This window comes from Phascolarctos cinereus, unplaced genomic scaffold, assembly GCF_003287225.1.
Source record: "Phascolarctos cinereus isolate Bilbo 61053 unplaced genomic scaffold, phaCin_HiC Scaffold_3;HRSCAF=262, whole genome shotgun sequence".
NCBI classification, from domain to species: domain Eukaryota; kingdom Metazoa; phylum Chordata; class Mammalia; order Diprotodontia; family Phascolarctidae; genus Phascolarctos; species Phascolarctos cinereus.
The window spans coordinates 245,464,260-245,474,362 of record NW_027555736.1 but is presented as its reverse complement, the minus strand read 5'-3'; positions in this window follow the sequence as shown (position 1 = coordinate 245,474,362).

The window sequence follows — 10,103 nt, the reverse complement described above, 5'->3', positions numbered from 1 at the left end:
GATCTTAGGGCAGGTGGAGGTAGTTAAGGCAGTAATGGTGCCTGGACTTGTCTGTTTCTCCCTTAGGATGCCTCGCTGATTCAGCTAGGCTGGCTCGCCCACCCAGTAAGCGGCACTTGGGGGGGATGATGGGCTCCCTATTTACAGGAGTTGGTGATGGCTATGGGGGACGGCCTGGAATTGGGGCCAGTAGTCTAGGAATCACTATTCCTGGGGTTCTTGGGCATACCTGCCCATTGATGGTAGAGGTGATGGCAAGTATAATGGGTCCATTCTCCACAGGTATTGCTCCATCTATGATATCCATGGAAGGTAAGGACAAGTTGGAAGCAGGGTCAGTGAATTTGGGTGGTTTCATTTTTTATTTTATTTTTAGAGTTTGGGTTCTGGGATAATTTGTAATAGCAATGGCACAATTTTGGGAAGAAAACAGATTTAGCATCAGAGGACTTGAGTATAAGTTATGGTTCTTCTAGTTACTAACTTCCAGGATATCTCCAGCCATTCCACTGCCACTTGACTCATTGTGACTGGAAAACTGGACTTTAGCCACGGAAACACCCTGAGCTGTGATAGACTAACTTTGGCCTAATCTTGCTCAGTTCTAGGCCTCCATAGTCCCTCCTTGACATCCTCAGCCATGCTGACTTCCCTTGGGCCATCACAGAAAATGGCACTCTGTCCATGGAATCATCCTGGGCTGGGTTAGGCCAGCGTTACCTTTTTCTAAATGCTCGGTTCCAATTAAGTCAAGTGGAGTTGGAAATGTCTCGTTTTGTAAGACCATAATGAAGGCTGTCCAAGGAGAACCCCAAGTTCAGTCCAAACTAATATCAGTTGATGATGAAGAAAAACCTTACTTGCAAAACATCATTTGACTGGTGAATCTGAGGAGTGTGTAGCTACTTTCGGCACTGAGGTTTATCTCCTTGAGTTCTAGACTAACAGAGGTTCTATCAAATTCAATGTATGAGGTATAGCTGGCCAGGAAAAATTTGGAGGTCTGAGAGATGGTTATTACACCCAAACTCAGCGTGCCAGTATAATGTTTGACGTAACATCGAGAGGTACTTGCAAGAATGTAGAGAGAGGATTCTGGGAAGATGTCGGAATAGGTCAGAAAATTCCAAGCTCTCCACATTTTCCCCATAAATGAGATAAAACAGTGTCCCAGTAAACATACAGTGGTAAAAATAAACAAGAGTAGGGGCAGAATAGTGGTCCTCCTGGGAAGGTATGAAGCAAAATCCCAGGAGTGAAGAGTAAACACTTTCAGGCCAGTTCCACTTAACTAATAGGGTAATTTCTGCTGTTAGATGGGTTGGAAGGCTGCCTAGACCCCAGCACAGGAACTTTTACCCCCAGGGACAGTGAGGGCAGTTGGGCATCTGGGCCCCGGGGGAGGATCAAGGGAAGCTCTGCTGACAAGGTATACCAGACCCAGCTGAGCTGTGGAGATACAGCTGGGGGCAAGAAGGAACCAGCACATGCCAGCTGAGTGCAGAAGCAGTGAGGTGGTATGCAGCTGGCTGTGGGCACTTACAGGAAGCTGAGGTCTTGGTTTTGGTTCCAGGCTAGAGAGAACTGAAATCTCGGTCCAGAGGCACCATCCCCCCGTAGACTAGAGGTGATTACAAAAGTTAACCTATTACTACAAAAAAAAATGCACAGGCAAAGGAGAAAGAATCCAACCATACAAAGTTACTACGGGAATAGAGAAGACCAAGGTTCATCTTCAGAGGAAGATACTGAAGCAAAGAAAACCTCGGTTACTGCCCAAAAAGAATTCATAGAGGAACTTTAAAAAGACTTTAAAAAGCGCATGACAAAGATTGAGGAAAAACTAAAAAAAAAGAAAAGAAGAAAAAATAAAATTCAAGAAAAACAAGAAGATTATGAAAAGAAAGTCAACCAATTAGAAAAGGAGATCTAGAATCTTAAGGAAGAAAATGACACCTTGAAAATTAGAATTGGGCAAGGGGAAGCTAATGAAGAGATCAAGAAACAATAAAACAAAATATAAAGAATGAAAAAAATAGAAGAGAATATGAAGCATCTTGTAAGAAAAACAATTGATCTGGAGAACAGATCAAGGATAAAAAAACATAAGAATAATCAGACTACCTGAAAGCTATGATTAAAAAAAATAATCTTGATATAATAATACAAGAAATTATTAAAGAAAATTGTCCTGAAGCTTTAGAACAATAAGGGAGAGTAGAAGCAGAAGAAATTCACTGATCACCACCTGAAAGAGATCCTATGAGGAAAACCCACAGGAATATCATAGTCAAATTCTGAAACTCCCAGCTCAAGGGTAAAATATTACAAGCAACAAGGGGGGAAAAAAACAATTTAAATATGGTGGTGCCACAATTAGAATCACACAAGACCTAGCAGCGGTGACACTAAAAGACCACAGGTCTTGGAACACTATATACCGAGGAGCAAAAGAACTGGAGTTCCAGATGAAGATATCATACCCAGCAAAGTTAAGCATAATCTTATATGAAAAAAAAAATGGACATTTAATGAATTGTCAGACTTTCAGAATTTTGTTTAAAAAAAAAAACTTGAACTTAATAGAAGATTTGATATATAAGAGCCAAGAGAAATATAAGGTATATACCAAAGACTAATTACAAGGGATGCAATAAGGACAGACTGTTTACTTTTTATGTATATAAAATGAAAACATATGTCTAAGATTGTTATGAGTAATTGGGTAGTTTGTAAGAAAGACTGAGGTAGACCTGAGTATGCTATGGTTTTTAAAAGTACAACCATTTAGGAACAGCTAAAAAGAGTAATTATCTTATATAAATGAGACGTGAGAGACAGAACCAACACAGAGGAATTAGATGGGAGAGGATGGCTGGTAGTTCTGGAAACCTACTTTCTTTGGGAATAGGTTCAAAAGGGAACAATACATATATATATCTAGAAGAGTACAAAAGTCTTCTAAATTCAGAAAGAAATAAAATGCTAAGCAGATACAGAGAGGGTTGAAGACAAGGGAGGGATCTTTAAAGGAGAAAGTGAGGAAATAGATTAAAGGGGGGTATAGAAGGGTATTTATATTAATGGAAATGGGAGGATAAGGGAGGGCTCCTTGTAGGCGGAGTAGGCTAAGTAACAGGATGGCAAGGTAGTGGGTAGAAGCAAAGTAGAGGAGTCAGGAGGGATAGGGAATAAGAGATATGTACAAACATAAAATAAAGATCAGGAGTAGAATTTGTTAGGGAAAGTATGTATATATGTCTATATATGTATGTGTATGTACATATATATATGTATATATATATATGTATATGTATGTATGTATGTACACACACATCTGTGCTTAATCGTAGCTTTGTGGGGGGAGGAAGGGGAAAAAGGAACAAAGTAAAAAGTACACCCTTTGGCCCAGCAATACCACTTCTAGGTCTGTATCCCAAAGAGATCATACAAATGGTAAAAGGACCCACGTGGACAAAAGTATTTATAGCAGCTCTTTTTGTGGTGGCAAAGAATTGGAAATTGAGAGGATGCCAACAAATTGGGGAATAGCTGAACAAGTTGTGCTATATGAATATAATGGAATACTATTGTGCTATAAGAAATGATGAGCAGGCAGACTTCAGAAAAACCTGGAAAGACTTGAACGAACTGGTGCTGAGTGAAGTGAGCAGAACCAGCAGAACACTGTATATAGTGACAGCCACAATCTGCGATGACTAATTTTGATAGACCCCTCTCTTCTTAGCAATGCAAGGATCCAAGACAACTTCAAAGGACTCATGATGGAAAATGCTGTCCACATCCAGAAAAAGAACTATGGAGTCTGAATGCAGATCGAAGCATATTATTTGCTCTCTCTCTTTTTTTTTCCTTCTGTTTTGTTTTGTTTCTTCTTTCTTGTGGTTCCTCCTATTGGTTCTAATTCTTCTTTACAACTTGACTCATGTGAAAATAGGTTCAATACGAATGTGTATGTAGAGCCTATATCAAATTGCACGTTGTCTTGGGGTGCAGGGAGGGGAGGGATGGAGAGAAAATTTGGAACTCAAGATCTTATGGAAGTGAATGTTGAAAACTAAAAATAAATAAATAAATAATTTTTTGAAAAACGGCACAGCAGAATAAAGAAAACTTACAACAAAGCAAAGAAAAGATGGACAGCTCCAACACAACATGTAGTATTTATTAGATAGGCTTTCTTGAAATGGAAATTCATGGCTGTATCTTTTGAAGCCTCTCTTACATTCTGCTGTGCACATGACAGCCTTTTCTTTTTTTTTCTATTTAAGTTTCAATATTTAACTTTATGTTTCTTTTCCTTTTCTTATTGTATATTTAAGTTCTAGTATTAAAAAAATGTACCTGAGTGGCATAAAGTGTTTTCTTTCTTTTTTTTTTTATTTTTGGTGAGGCAATCAGGGTTAAGTGACTTGCTCAGGGTAACACAGCTAGTAAGTGTCAAGTGTCTGAGACCAAATTTGAACTCAGGTCCTGCTGACTCCAAGGCCGGAGCTCTATCCACTGTACCACCTAGCTGCCCCGAGAGTTTCCTTTTTGCAAGCATTTTGAAGTGCCTACCATGTGCTAAGCACTTTACAAATATTACCTAACTAGAGCCCAATGTCAGAACTGCTTGTTTAATCAGCAACTGTCTCACGATGTTAGTGGTGTTGGCCTAAGTCCAACCTTCTCTAAGAAGTCTTTCTCAGTCTTCCTTATCCGTGTGTGCCTTCCCTCTGAGATTAGCCCCAACTTATCTTTTTTATATCATGCTTGTACATAGTTGTTTACATGCTGTCTCTCCTACTGGATCAGGGGTGGGGAGCCTGTGGCCTGGAGGCCAGTGTTCTGTGAAGTTTGGATTCAGTCAAAGGGCTGCCCTTGAGGACCCAGAGGGCCACACGTGGCCTTGAGGCCACAGATTCTTCATCCCTGCATTGGACTGTGAGCTTATTGAGAGTAGTGACGGCCTGGTTTTTGGCTTTCTTTATATCTCTGGTGCTTAATAATTTGCCAGTTGACTGACTGACTGGTACAGCATTGCTTACCACTTTATTGTATCGTTGAGTAAAACATGTATTTATTAATCTTTGGGATGCTGAAGGAGATGAATTGTTTTCAGAGTGAAGATGGTAGTTTAAAAAATTCTTATTTTGATCTGTGCATTAGCTGTTTTGGACTCCAATTACATACCCTTTGAGTTTTAAATATAAGACTGCTACAATCCCATCATGATATTCAGTGGTGAATTTTGTTATTGTCATCCCCCTTCCTTTTTCATCTATGACATAATAAATTTTTACTTTGAATATTTTTAAATATGCATATAAATAAAACTGATGTTCAGTTCCAGCCCTCGACAGTATTTCCTGGACATCTCTAGCCATAACCCTCTCCCTTTCAGGCCCCCTTTATGTTTTATCTATCCCCACTAGTATGTATGTCCCATGAGGGGAGAGACTGGTATGCTTTTATTGGTAGCTCTGGTGCTTAGCACAGTGCCCCACACATAGAAAAGCTTAATAAATGCTCTATCTATCTATCTTCTATCATTCTATCTACCTTGGCAAGACATTTAACTTTTCTGAGCCTCAGTTTCTTCATTTACAAAATGTGGGGGTTGAGTTGGATAGCCTTTAAGTTTTCTTCTAGGGCCTTCTGTGATCTTAAAATTTTATAAAATAACAATTAACAAGCTATATTCTCTTCCCTATGTGAACTGTGCCACAACTGTGTAGAAAAACCCTCTTCAGGTTTACCAGAGCAATGTATTCTTCCCTTCACCCACCATCTCACCCACCTGTAAAATACTATTATTTTCTTACAGGCATGCAAAGTTTGCAAAGTACAACCTGTCAGATTCCTAAGTACCACTAAAAGTCCAATTTTAGAAAACTATGGTTCTGAGAAACACCACTATATGTGGTAGAGTTAGAGGAGGAGAAGTAAGTTAGTGGTAAATAAAATATATTTCCTTTCACCAGGGACAAAGGACTAATTTTTTATAAGTCACATTTATTTTTCCATCAAGTATTTACTGAGATCTATTGTGTTTATAGTACTGTCCTACTGCAGTAGAGACAGCATGATCACAGAATCACAGAATTTAAGAGAGCTGGAAGGGTTCTCAGTGGCTATCCAGCCCAAACATGGCGGGAGGGGACTCCAAACTCAACTCAACCCTTATGTTGGTAGACCCATATAATACCATTCTTTTCTTCCAGGCATTCGAGGTGAAATCTGACAGTTTCCTAAGCATCATCAAAAGTATTTGAGAAAACAGTAACACTATTCTCCAAACCAATTAGGCAGAAATAGAGTTTGAGTGTAAAACAACAGCCAACAGGAGATAGTCCTGCCCTGGAGGAACTCAGAAGGATAGGCCTGTGCCCTCTCTCTTCCTTTGAAATCCATCCCTTGAAACTCAACTTAAATCTACCTTCACTGCCACCCCAGCAGCTGTGGAGGTGGAGACCTAGTCAGGGCCCAGTCTGAAGGCCCAGTGCCAAAACTTCAGTAAAGCTCTGCAAAGCTGGATATGCTCTAAGAAGCTCTTAACATCCTTCAGAAAACAAACGATTAATCCCAGGAAGAGGCTGAATCATCTGCTGCCTTATTGGCAGCACAGCAAGTCTCCAAGAGTCTTTCTGGGTGGACAGGTTTCTGGACCATGTAAACTGTTTATGTTTTGAGGTGGCTAGGTGACCTGGAGTCAAGAAGTCCTGAGTTCAATTCCAGCCTCAGACACTTACTAGCTGTGTGACCTTGGGCAAATCACTCAACCCTGTTTGCCTCAGTTTCCTCATTTATAAAGTGGGGATAATAATAGCACGTATCTCCCAGGGTTGTTGTGAGAATCAAACTAGATATTTGAAAAGCACTTAGCACAGTGCCTGGCACATGGTAGGTGTTTAATAAATGCTTGTTTCCTTTCCCTTTGTATATCTACACCTCTGGAGCCCCCCTCATAACTCAGGCCAAGGTAATCTATAGGCTGTGCCACTTATTTGTTGTCTGAATACAGACAATTCAATTTTATCTTTATGAGCCTCAGTTTCCTAACCTTCCCAACCTATGTACAAGCATTATCATACGGAAAGCTTTTTGTAAACCTTCAATTCTCCATTGGATCTGTGATCTTATCAACATGCAGAGTGCTTCTTACCATGTAGATTGCAACCAATCCATGCCTACTAATGTTCGCATCCTCTCAAAGATCTGCCAGAGGGGATCCACACAGCATGATGAGGGTTTTCTTTAAGTACTCTCAACACCGTATGATATCCCCACTAGTTGAAATTTTTAAAAAATTACATTTACATAGTACTTTAAGGTTTGTATTAAGCAACATAAATGAGACATAATTATAAACTATTATCATTACTCTTATTCCACTTAGTCACCTGCTATCTGACAAGAAACAGCTTCCATTGCCCAGTCTAGAGGGGCTCAAGGAGATTTTTTATTATCTCCCTTCCCTTTGATCAGGAGTTGCCAGTCATTATATTAGCTAGTCCAGACAGAGTCATAAGACCATTTTTATTGCTGTTCAGTAGTTTCAGTCATGTCTGACTCTTCATGACCTCATTTGGGGTTTTCTTGGCAAAGATACTGGAGTGGTTTGCCATTTCCTTCTCTGGTTCATTTTATAAATGAGGAAACTGAGGCAAACAGGGTTAAGTGACATGTCCAGGGTCACACAACTAGTAAGTGTCTGAGACAAGATTTGAACTCAGGAAGCTGAGTCTTCTTGACTTCAGGACTGGTACTTTATCTGCTTTATCCACTGTACCACCTAGTTGCCCTCATAAGACCACAAGGGACCATAATAAAATACTAATTATTTCAAGGAGCTAAACCAGATTTAGCTATAGAATACCCTCATACCCAATGAACAATTTGTGGATGGTTAAGCACGCTTAATCACATTAACCGGAAGGAAAGTAGCCACCAACAAACCTGCCCTCATTTAGGAATGGGTCCACACTGAATCCCACTATTAGCTGTGGCAGCCTTCTCAAGCATTCTCCTAGCTCTCTGGGAGAGTCTACACTGGTAACCAACTGAGGAACTTCTGTAACCTGTGGAAGATGGGTCTCGGTCATCCCTGTTACCACCCAGAGACCAGGCTGCCCACAGATCAAGGTTAGCTAACACTGTGTGTAAGGAGGTTGAGGCAATGCTGCTCTCTCCTCTCTCCCAGCCCCTGCCACCTCTCTCTTTCTCTCTCTCTCTCTCTCTCAGTTCTACATACCTCTCCAAACTGTTCCAGACCACTGAAATAAAATTTCCCAATCACTGGATATTTAATGTGAGTTCCAGTAGAGGTGGAGTCAGAGGCCTTGGCAATGTTTTTCGAATTATGTATTCCAAGACCTGCAGGACCAGGGAATGGTAATTTATCTTGATGAGATCACAATGTACTCCTTGGACTACTCCTTGGAGTAGATAGCTTCCCTGGCTTCCTTTGACTTCTCTGACTTCCTTCAAGTCTCAGCTAAAATCTCATTTTCTGTAAGAAGCTTCTGCCAACCCCTCTTAACTCTAGTGACTTCCCTCTTTTAATTATTTCCTGTTTATCCTGTATATAGCTTGCTGGTACGTAATTATTTGCTTGTTGTCTTCCCCATTAGATTGTGAGCTCCTTAAGGAAAGGGACCGTCTTTTGTCTCTTTCTGTTTCCCTATTGCTAAGCATAGTGCCTGGTACATAGTAGCTGCTTAATAAATGGGTTTTTTTTTTGACTGACTGGCAAGGACCCTACCCAGAATGTCAAACTGATATACAGTATAAAATTATAAAATATAATTCAAGAGTCTGAATCAACTTCCAACACTTATGTCAACACTAGCTATTTGCCAAGTTGAAAAAAGTGACAACTGGAGATGATGAAATGTCTAGGGCACGTAATAAGCATATATGGACATAACATAGGAACTACGCTACAATGGAAAACTGCAGAAAGTCTTTGGTTTTGCACGCTGTTAGTGATGATCCATTCCCAGGTTTTCTAACCATCAATTAACAGATTCTTATTTATTAAGCACCTGCTATATGCCAGGTACTGTGGAGGTGCTGGCAATATACAAAGGCAAGAATTCATAGGATCATATGCAACAGTCTTTACCCTGAAGGAGCTTACATTCTCTCAGGGGAGGCACTGTGCACGTATATAAGTGTATTCTGAATATTTACAAAATAAATGCAGGGTAGTCTGGGGAGAAAGGGCACACAAGCAGCTGGGGAATCAGGAAGGCTCCATGTAGAAGGTAATGCTTGAATGAGTCTTGAAGGAAACAAGGGATATTTCTATGAGGAAAAAGTGTTAAGGGAGTACATTCTAGGCATGGGGGACAGCCTGTGTGATGACATAAATGGGAGACGAAGTGCTGTGAAAGAGGAACAGAAAGGCATCCAGTTTGGCTAGATTATAGAGTCAGGAAAGGAAATAATGTATAACAAGGTCATAAAAGGTAGGTTGGGGCCAGTTGTGAAGGACTTTAAATGCCAGAAATAATTGATATTTTATATTAGGGGCAATAAAGAGCCACTGGAACCTGACTATTATCCTCGATTCCTCACTATCTCTCACCCCTAACACCCAATCTGCTGCTAAGGCTTGCTGATGTCATCTTTATCTCTTGACTATGCCCCCTTTTCTCCTCTGACACTGGCACCACTTCTCACCTCACATCTAGATTACTGCAACAGCCTCCTAATGCAGAGTTTACCTGCCTCAAGTCTCTTCCCACTCCCATCCATCCTCCATTCTGCCACCACAGCTATTTTCCTAAAGCACAAGCCTGATCACGTCATCTCTTCTACTTAATAAACTCCAGTGGTTCCCTATAGTTTCCAGAATCAAATACAAAATCCTCTGCTTGGTATTCAAAGCCCTTCACAACTAGCCCCCTCCCACTTTTCCAGTCTTCTTATACCTTACATTCCTCCATCTACTCTTCAGTCCTGGGACACTGGCCTCCTCGTGGTGCCAATAACCAGATGTTCTGTCTTTGGCTCTGGACATTTGCTCTGGCTGTCTCCCGCGCCTGGACCACTCTCCCTTCTCCAAGTCTGCCCTGGCTTCCTGTAGGTCATAA